Source organism: Pelodiscus sinensis, chromosome 16 (assembly GCF_052426305.1).
Source record: "Pelodiscus sinensis isolate ZL-2025 chromosome 16, ASM5242630v1, whole genome shotgun sequence".
NCBI classification, from domain to species: Eukaryota; Metazoa; Chordata; order Testudines; family Trionychidae; genus Pelodiscus; species Pelodiscus sinensis.
Window position 1 is genome coordinate 41843304 of NC_143067.1, and position 9834 is coordinate 41853137.

The 9834-nt window shown below is 67.4% G+C and overlaps 1 protein-coding gene across 2 annotated transcripts in view; it reads right to left on the minus strand.

The window, feature by feature from the left end:
- The window catches only part of LOC142818686 (START domain-containing protein 10-like), a 33492-nt gene extending 23964 nt beyond the window's left edge, over positions 1–9528 (minus strand). For both annotated transcript variants that reach the window (XM_089769616.1, XM_089769615.1), the window contains exons 1-2: positions 9289–9528; positions 2723–2913 (exon numbers count right to left, since the gene is read on the minus strand). The gene's annotated coding sequence lies outside the window, so the exon portion shown is untranslated. The remainder of the gene's footprint in view (positions 1–2722; positions 2914–9288) is intronic.
- Between the last annotated feature and the right edge of the window lie 306 nt (positions 9529–9834).

Sequence of the window (9834 nt, forward strand, 5' to 3'; positions counted from 1 at the left end):
CTTGTCGCCCTTCTCTGCACCCTTTCCAATTTCTCCACATCTTTCTTGAAATGTGGCACCCAGAACTGGACACAGTACTCCAGCTGAGGCCTAACTAGTGCAGAGTAGAGCGGCAGAATGACTTCACGAGTTTTGCTTACAACACACCTGTTGATACAACCTAGAATCATATTTGCTTTTTTTGCAACAGCGTCACACTGTGGACTCATATTCAACTTGTGGTCCACTATGACCCCTAGATCCCTTTCTGCCATGCTCCTTCCTAGACAGTCGCTTCCCATCTTGTATGTATGGAACTGATTGTTCCTTCCTAAGTGGAGCACTTTGCATTTCTCTTTATTAAACCTCATCCTGTTTACCTCTGACCATTTCTCTAACTTGCTAAGGTCATTTTGAATTATGTCCCTATCCTCCAAAGAAGTCGCAACCCCACCCAGTTTGGTATCATCTGCAAACTTAATAAGCGTACTCTCTATCCCAATATCTACATCATTGATGAAGATATTGAACAGTACGGGTCCCAAAACAGACCCTTGAGGAACTCCACTTGTTATCCCTTTCCAGCAGGATTTAGAACCGTTAACAACAACTCTCTGACTACGGTTATCCAGCCAATTATGCACCCACCTTATCGTGGCCCTATCTAAGTTATATTTGCCTAGTTTATCAATAAGAATATCATGCGAGACCGTATCAAATGCCTTACTAAAGTCTAGGTATATGACATCCACCGCTTCTCCCTTATCCACAAGGCTCGTTATCTTATCAAAGAAAGCTATCAGATTAGTTTGGCATGACTTGTTCTTCACAAACCCATGCTGGCTATTCCCTATCACTTTATTACCTTCCAAGTGTTTGCATATGATTTCCTTAATTACCTGCTCCATTATCTTCCCTGGGACAGACATTAAACTGACCGGTCTGTAGTTTCCTGGGTTGTTCTTATTCCCCTTTTTATAGATGGGCACAATATTTGCCCTTTTCCAGTCTTCTGGAATCTCCCCTGTCTGCCATGATTTTTCAAAGATCATAGCTAAAGGCTCAGATACCTCCTCTATCAGCTCCTTGAGTATCCTGGGATGCATTTCATCAGGACCTGGTGACTTGCTGACATCTAACTTTCCTAAGTGATTTTTAACTTGTTCTTTGTGTATCCTATCTTCTAAACTTACCCTCTCTCTGCTTGTATTCACTACGTTAGGCTTGTATTCACTCCCTCCATCGCTCAGCCGAGATCCGGTCTCTGCGCGGTTCCCTTTCTCTCCAGGACTCCCGTTCACACCTGGACCGGCTCTCCGTGAACTCATCTGCCAGTCTCCCGGCTTCCTGGGGGTTCTCTGGTCTCCTGTCCTTGAGCCACAGCCTCAGTCTGGGTGTGCATGCTTCACAGAGCTGCTCCATCAGGACCAGCTTGAGCAGCTCCTCTGCGGCCTGGGCTCCGACTCCAGACACCCACTGGCGGCCGTATTGCGCCAGGCGGGAGGCCAGGTCCACATGGGTCTCCCGTGGTCCTTTCTGTACCCCCGGAACTTATTCCTGTACATATCGGGGGTCAGCCCGAACTTGTGCAGCAGGGCCTCCTTGACTCGGTTGTAATCCCCTGGCTGTAGGTCCTCCAGCTGACTGAGCACTCCGGCCGCCTCCTGGTTCAGTGCGGGGATGAGCTCCTGCAGCCAGTCAGCTGGGGGGACCCATTGCAGTCCACAGGCCCTCTCAAAGGAGCTGAGGAACCCGTCTATGTCGCCCATGTCCTTCAATTGGGCCACCACGAGCCTCTCCAAGTGCCTGGCAGTCCCGGGACCCTGGGGGCCATCCACTCTTGGCACATGTGACGGCACGTTGGGATCCCCCGCCTCCTGCACCCCCGAAAGGGCATGAACAGATTCCACCAGCCGGTAGAATAGAGGGAGTTTATTGCCTCTCCAGGATACAGCACAGATGTCACCAGTTTACAGGGCAGGCCTAGGATGCCTCAGCCCCCCTTGATATGCGGGGGGGGGGTCCAGCTTCTAAACCCCCCAGCCTGGTAGTGAGGCTGCTTCCTCCATGCTCCCAGACAGAAACTAACTCACTCTCCTCCAGCCCTGCCCCCCAGCCAGGGTAGCATCCACCTTCCTTTGCTCCTCTCCATGGGGGGTGGCTGGTCAGACAGGTTGAGACACCCTTTGCATAATGACTCATCCTGTTTTGCTGGGCTGTGGTACCAACTGAAGCCAGTGGGGGTTATCCCAGAGCCATCAGCATAGAAACCAGCCAGGAACCCCTGCCCACGTCACAGCACATCCGGGGCCCCGCCGGTTCTCCGCTCTGCCATGGCCAGCTCATGCTGTCGCTGCCTCTCTCGGTCCTGGCGGTCCCTCTCTCAGTCCTCTACTTCATCTGCAGCTGGATCTCCAGCCGCTGCAGCTCTGCGGGGCTGGCTCCTGCCCTAGATGGGCTACAGCTTGCAGGGCTTCCTGGGGAAGCTGTCCCACCCCTCTGGCGGGCTCCAGTGCCCCGCCCCCTCTCAGAGCCTGACACGCTCCCAGGGCAAGTCTGGCTGCTCCCCCCGGGCACAAGAGCCTGGCCCCATGACTGGTCATTCTCCTCCAGCCGGGCAATCAGCTGGGCCTTGGTTGCTTTCCGCACAGGCAAGCCCCTCTCTCTGCACAGCCCCACCAGCTCTGCCTTCAAGAGTCGGGCGTAGGCCATCTGCCCGCTGGGCCCCTCGGTGCAGACTCACCAGTCTAGTGCTGCAGCGCCCCACGATTCCCAGGAACCGCTTCGCTCTGTCTCCAGCACGCCTGGCTCCAGGGCTCTTGCTTCTACTGCGCCTTGTCGCTCGCCGCTGGAAGCTCCATTCACGGGGTGCAGTGCATCCCACTTCTGACACCAGTGTGACGGCGCGTTGGGGGTCCCCCGTCTCCTGAACCCCTGAAATGGCACGAATAGACTCCACCAGCCAGTAGAAGAGAGGGAGTTTATTGCTTCCCGAGGATACAGCACAGCACAGATGTCATCTGGTTCCAGGGCAGGCCTAGGATGCCTCAGCCCCCCTTGAGATGGGGGAGACTGGGCCCCTAAATCCCAGCCCCTTTCCCTACGCTGTCTCCTCCATGATACCAGACAGAAACTAACTAACTCTCTTCCAGTCCTGCCCCCCAGCCAGGGGCGGCATCCCCCTTCCTTTGTTTCTCTCCCTGGGGGGTAGCTGGTCAGACAGGTTGAGAGACCCTTGCCTAGTGACTCACCCCCTGCCCTGCTGGGCCATGCTACAGACAGCAGCCAGTGGGGGTCACCCCCAGCCCCAGCATAGCAAGCAGCAAGGTACCCCCACTACGTCACAAGAGGACACCCCCAGCCCTGGCAGCATCATGTCCCACCCAGGATTTAGTGCACCCCAAAGGCAGGATCTGCGCTGGCCAACGGGGCCTCTTGCAATCCAGCATGTGACCACTAGGTGCCCCCCACACTCCACCAAGGAACCCACATGGCTCGGCTCCTGGAGTGGGGGCTGGCTCCGTGCTGCAGCCTGGCCCTGGAGCACTGGTCCGGCTCAGCGCTGCCCCCCAGGAGCAGGGGCTGTGGGCTGTGGGGGCATGAAGTGAGACAGCCCCAGGACACGGTCTAGAAGCCCCTCTCCCACACTGCGGGTGGCGGCTGAGCCTGCACTGGTTTGGCACCGGCTCTGGGCAGCCTCCGGCACAGTGCAGCCGACTCCACGGGAGTGTCTCCGTGCTACCGTCACAACGGTGCAGCATCTGTGTCCACAGCGGGGAAACTGAGGGCAGGGCAGCACCCTGACTGGCCATGCTCAGGGGCCCAGCCTGCGCCCGAGCGGGGAACAGAAGCCAATTGCGCCAGGCCCAGCCTTGCAGGGTGGCAGGGAGACTCGGCCAGCAGCGTGAGCGGACCGGCACGTCTGCAGGGACTTACCTGGGACAGCCCGGGCAGGGCGCACGGTCAGTGAGCCCACAGGCAGAGCCTTGCCCTCCAGGGGGCGCTGCTCCCTGCCCCTGCACCCCGCCACGGCCCTGGGACACGCGTGGGGGCTCTGCTCCTGTGACCTGAGGCTGCTCTGCAGGGTCTCAGGGTGGCTGCTGGGGGGGGGGGAGGGAGAGAAGGGGCCGGATGGGGGAGGAAGATGAGCTGGGCAGACTAAAGCCAGGAGGGGGTCAGGGCCCTTGAACCCCTCCCCCCAGGAGGGATAGGGCTATCCGCTCCCAGGGTATCCTGCTGCCATCGCCTGTGTCCCAGAGACCCAATAAGCCTCCCCCGCACTGGCCGGCTGACGCTCACAGCTGGCTGCGGATGGGGGTGCAGGGGTGGGGGACGCGCCGTCACAGGCCCCGCCCCCTTCCAGCCACGGCCCCACCCATTACACACCTTCCCCCAGCTCTTGCCCCCTCCCGCGTCCCACCCGCACCCTGGGCGAGCTGTGGGGGGAGGGCAGGGGCTCGCTCCGCGGGGTCGGGGGGCCTTGCCCGATGGCACACTGCAGCCAGGACTAATCACTGCCAGGCTGGCCAGGGTGTCGCTGCCTCGCTGGGCCCGAGGGCCCCTGAGAACGGCGAGGGGCAGGCCAGGCAGGGCTCTGGAGCCAGCACAGGGCCACCACGTCCCACCCTCCCTGGGGGCAGCTGGCCACCCCCCGACTGCCCAGGGCTGGAGCAGCAGTGGGGCAGAGAGGCAGTCAGCCAAGGGCAGCACCCGCAAGGCCGGGCTGGACGCCCCGCTGGCCAGTCATTGGCGGGGAGGGGCCTGGGGCGGGCTGAGGTTCTCGGGTGGGAGAGGCGGCTCCTGTCCCCACTCCCGTTGCTGCCCAGGCTCTGCCGGCTGCCACCTGCCCGGGATAGCGGGAGGGGAGACCCAGCCAGGCAGCCAGCCCAGTGCCAGGTGTGCGCTGCAGGAGAGCGGGACGTGGGCGCAGCTGGGGGGCTCCCTGGCTCCCACGGGCCGGCAGAGCTCTCTGTCGCCCCAGGGCCTGAGCGGGGAGCCCTGGCGGGAGGTCTCGCGGGGCCCAGTGCCCGCCGACTTGTCTGGCTCCACAGAGCGGGGCAGCAGCTGGTGCCGGGCTGGCAAACCCTGCTCGGGGGCGGCTGCGGGGGAGAGGCTGGTGCTGGGGGGCTGCCTGGTGTCCAGCCGCACAGGGACGTGCCCACTAGCCCAGGCCTGGACTCTCTGCGGAAGCCTGAACCCTGGGGGGCTGGCAGGCCCCTGTCCCCGCCCCCCTCCCCCAGAGCCAGAGGGGCAGGGGCTCTGCAGCTGAGTGGCCAGAGCCAGGCCCGCGGGAGGGCTGCTTTGGGCAATCCAATGGGGATCTGCAGCCTCCCATGGTGCCCTGCCCCCCACCCCCCCGGGAGCCATGCACCGGGGCAGGGAGCAGAGAGAGGCAGGCTGGCAGCCCAGCAGTCACCAGGGGGGTGGGGAACTCGCTCCCTGCCCGGGCTCCCTGGGGCTGCCCCACAGGGCAACTGGCAGGTCAGTCAGGCCCCAGCGCTGCCCCTCGGAGGGGCCCGAGACACCTGGTGGCTGTGGGCACCGCCTCAAGGGACTGTGGCAGACCGGACACCCGGATCCCCGGAACCAGGGGCAGGCCACACACGGGGCAGGGCAGTGCTGGGAGGCAGGGTGGTGTGGGGGGAGCAGTGCTGTGTGGTGGGGGGAGGGGCAGGGCAGGGGGGCAGGGTGATATGGGGGGAGCAGTGCTGTGTGGTGGGGGGAGGGGCAGGGCAGGGGGGCAGGGGTGATATGGGGGGAGCAGTGCTGTGTGGTGGGGGGCGGGGCAGGGCAGCGGGGGGCAGGGTGATATGGGGGGACCAGTGCTGTGTGGCGGGGGCGGGGCAGGGCAGGGGGGGGTGATGTGGGGGAGCAGTGCTGTGTGGTGGGGGGCAGGGCAGGGCAGGGGGGCAGGGTGATATGGGGGAGCAGTGCTGTGTGGTGGGGGGCGGGGCAGGGCGGGGGGGGGGCAGGGGTGATATGGGGGGACCAGTGCTGTGTGGCGGGGGCGGGGGGGCAGGGGGGCAGGGTGATATGGGGGAGCAGTGCTGTGTGGTGGGGGGTGGGGCAGGGGGGGGCAGGGTGATATGGGGGAGCAGTGCTGTGTGGTGGGGGGCAGGGTGATATGGGGGAGCAGTGCTGTGTGGTGGGGGGCAGGGCAGGGGGGGGGGGGCAGGGTGATATGGGGGAGCAGTGCTGTGTGGTGGGGGGCGGGGCAGGGCGGGGGGCAGGGTGGCGTGGGGGGAGGAGCAGTGCTGTGTGGTGGGGGGCGGGGCAGGGGGCAGGGTGGCGTGGGGGGAGGAGCAGTGCTGTGTGGTGGGGGGCGGGGCAGGGTAGGGGGTGGTGGCGTGGGGGGAGGAGCAGTGCTGTGTGGTGGGGGGCGGGGGGGCAGGGGGGTGGTGGCGTGGGGGGAGGAGCAGTGCTGTGTGGTGTGGGGCGGGGCAGGGCAGGGGGGCAGGGTGGCGTGGGGGGAGGAGCAGTGCTGTGTGTTGGGGGGCGGGGCAGGGCAGGGGGCTGGTGGCGTGGGGGGAGGAGCAGTGCTGTGTGGTGGGGGGCGGGGCAGGGGGGCTGGTGGCGTGGGGGGAGGAGCAGTGCTGTGTGGTGGGGGGCGGGGCAGGGGGGCTGGTGGCGTGGGGGGAGGAGCAGTGCTGTGTGGTGGGGGGCGGGGCAGGGCAGGGGGGCAGGGTGGCGTGGGGGGAGGAGCAGTGCTGTGTGGTGGGGGGCGGGGCGGGGGCAGGGGGGTGGTGGCGTGGGGGGAGGAGCAGTGCTGTGTGGTGGGGGGCGGGGCAGGGGGGCTGGTGGCGTGGGGGGAGGAGCAGTGCTGTGTGGTGGGGGGCGGGGCAGGGGGGCTGGTGGCGTGGGGGGAGGAGCAGTGCTGTGTGTTGGGGGCGGGGCAGGGCAGGGGGGTGGTGGCGTGGGGGGAGGAGCAGTGCTGTGTGGTGGGGGGCGGGGCAGGGGGGCTGGTGGCGTGGGGGGAGGAGCAGTGCTGTGTGGTGGGGGGCGGGGCAGGGCGGCAGGGTGGCATGGGGGGAGGAGCAGTGCTGTGTGGTGGGGGGCGGGGCAGGGCAGGGGGGCACGGTGGCGTGGGGGGAGGAGCAGTGCTGTGTGGTGGGGGGCGGGGCAGGGGGGCTGGTGGCGTGGGGGGAGGAGCAGTGCTGTGTGGTGGGGGGCGGGGCGGGGCAGGGGGGGTGGTGGCGTGGGGGGAGGAGCAGTGCTGTGTGGTGGGGGGCGGGGCAGGGGGGCTGGTGGCGTGGGGGGAGGAGCAGTGCTGTGTGGTGGGGGGCGGGGCGGGGCAGGGGGGTGGTGGCGTGGGGGGAGGAGCAGTGCTGTGTGGTGGGGGGCGGGGCAGGGCGGCAGGGTGGCATGGGGGGAGGAGCAGTGCTGTGTGGTGGGGGGGCGGGGCGGGGCAGGGGGGTGGTGGCGTGGGGGGAGGAGCAGTGCTGTGTGGTGGGGGGGGGGCAGGGCGGCAGGGTGGCATGGGGGGAGGAGCAGTGCTGTGTGGTGGGGGGCGGGGCGGGGCAGGGGGGTGGTGGCGTGGGGGGAGGAGCAGTGCTGTGTGGTGGGGGGCGGGGCAGGGGGGCTGGTGGCGTGGGGGGAGGAGCAGTGCTGTGTGGTGGGGGGCGGGGCGGGGCAGGGGGGTGGTGGCGTGGGGGGAGGAGCAGTGCTGTGTGGTGGGGGGCGGGGCAGGGGGGCTGGTGGCGTGGGGGGAGGAGCAGTACTTCCCTAAGCAGCAGCCCGCACCTGCCCCACCCCGGAAAGCAGCTGGCCCCACACTCCTTGCGCGGCGCTGGCCGGGCCAGTGAGCCGAGCAGAGATGACACACGGCGCCCCCCGGCCTGAGCCATGGGTGGGAGGGGCGGGGCTGTGGGCAGAAGAGGCGGAGCTTGGGACAGGGGGCGGGGCTAGCCTCCCCACAGAGGGGTGCATGCCCTGCCCGTAATCGGTGCCTGTATAAGAACCTGAAACACCGGCGCTGCACCGAGAAAACCGGGCGTCAGCTCTGGCCTCTGGCTCCCCCCCGCTCCGCTGCTCTGGCCCGGAGGCACCGGGGGCCTGGCCGGGCCAGTGCCGCCCCCCCCGGGCAGGGGAGGGCGCCCCAAGGCTCTCGCCATGGACAGAGGGAGGGAGCCAGCAGCCAGCTCCCGGCCCTGGAACAGCACGGCGACTTGTCCGGGAGCAGAGCCGTTCAGCAGCCCGGCCGGCCGGGAGCCCCAGCGCCGAGCCAGGCTCGGTCCCCAGGAGGTTCCGTGCGGCCGGGCCAGCGAGACCGACTCCGACGAAGCAGGGTCATTCCCAGAGCCCGGCCCGAGTCAGGGCGGATACTCCAGCCCTGGCAGCGCGCAGAGAGCACGTTTGAAATGGGCACCACTGGACAGAGGGGCAGATCAGCAGGGCCCCCCGGGCGGGTTCTGCGCCCCGATCCCAGGGCGGCTCCCCGGGCGGGTTCTGCGCCCCGATCCCAGGCCCCCCCCCGGGCGGGTTCTGCGCCCCGATCACAGGGGCCCCTCCCCCGGGCGGGTTCTGCGCCCCGATCCCAGGGCTCCCCCCCCCTCGGCGGGTTCTGCGCCCCGATCACAGGGGCCCCTCCCCCGGGCGGGTTCTGCGCCCCGATCACAGGGGCCCCTCCCCCGGGCGGGTTCTGCGCCCCGATCCCAGGGGCCCCCCGGGCGGGTTCTGCGCCCCGATCCCAGGGCTCCCCCCCCCTCGGCGGGTTCTGCGCCCCGATCCCAGGGCTCCCCCCCCCTCGGCGGGTTCTGCGCCCCGATCACAGGGGCCCCTCCCCCGGGCGGGTTCTGCGCCCCGATCCCAGGGGCCCCCCGGGCGGGTTCTGCGCCCCGATCCCAGGGCGGCCCCCCCGGGCGGGTTCTGCGCCCCGATCCCAGGCCCCCCCCCGGGCGGGTTCTGCGCCCCGATCCCAGGGGCCCCTCCCCCGGGCGGGTTCTGCGCCCCGATCCCAGGGCCCCCCCCCCGGGCGGGTTCTGCGCCCCGATCCCAGGCCCCCCCCCCCGGGCGAGTTCTGCGCCCCGATCCCAGGGCCCCCCCCCGGGCGGGTTCTGCGCCCCGATCCCAGGGGCCCCTCCCCCGGGCGGGTTCTGCGCCCCGATCCCAGGGCCCCCCCCCGGGCGGGTTCTGCGCCCCGATCACAGGGCCCCCCCCCCCCGGCGGGTTCTGCGCCCCGATCCCAGGCCCCCTCCCCCGGGCGGGTTCTGCGCCCCGATCCCAGGGCCCCGCCTCCCCGCCCTGGTTTGTTCCTTTGTCCTGGCCTGTGACCTGTCCCTGCCAACGCAGCCTCTGCCTCTGGGGTCTTACCTGTCCCGACCCGCGCGTCCGGGCCCAGGCCACCTCCCCGGTGATGCCTCCACTGGGCTCAGTGCGAGAGCGGCTGCAGGGCAGGCGGGGACGCGGCTCGGCTCGGCTCGGCTCGGTTGCAGGAAGCTTTCCATGGCCCTGCAGGCCCCGGGCCAGGGCTGCGCTGCCAGCCCCAGAGCCAGCCGCGCTTGGTGCCCCGGCTCTGCCTGACCACAGCGCCTGCAACCAGCGCCTCCAGAATCAGCAGGGAACGCAGACTCGGGGCAGGAATGTATATCCCTCTGTGTCACACACACACACACACACACACACACACACACACACACACACACCGAGGTGGTTACACACACACACACACACACACACACACACACACCCCGAGCTGGTTACACCCCCCCCCCCCCCGAGGTGGTTACACACACACACACACTCACCCCCCCCCCCGAGGTGGTTACACACACACACACACACCCACCCCCCGAGCTGGTTACACACACACACACACACACACCCACCCCCCGAGGTGGTTACACACACACACACACA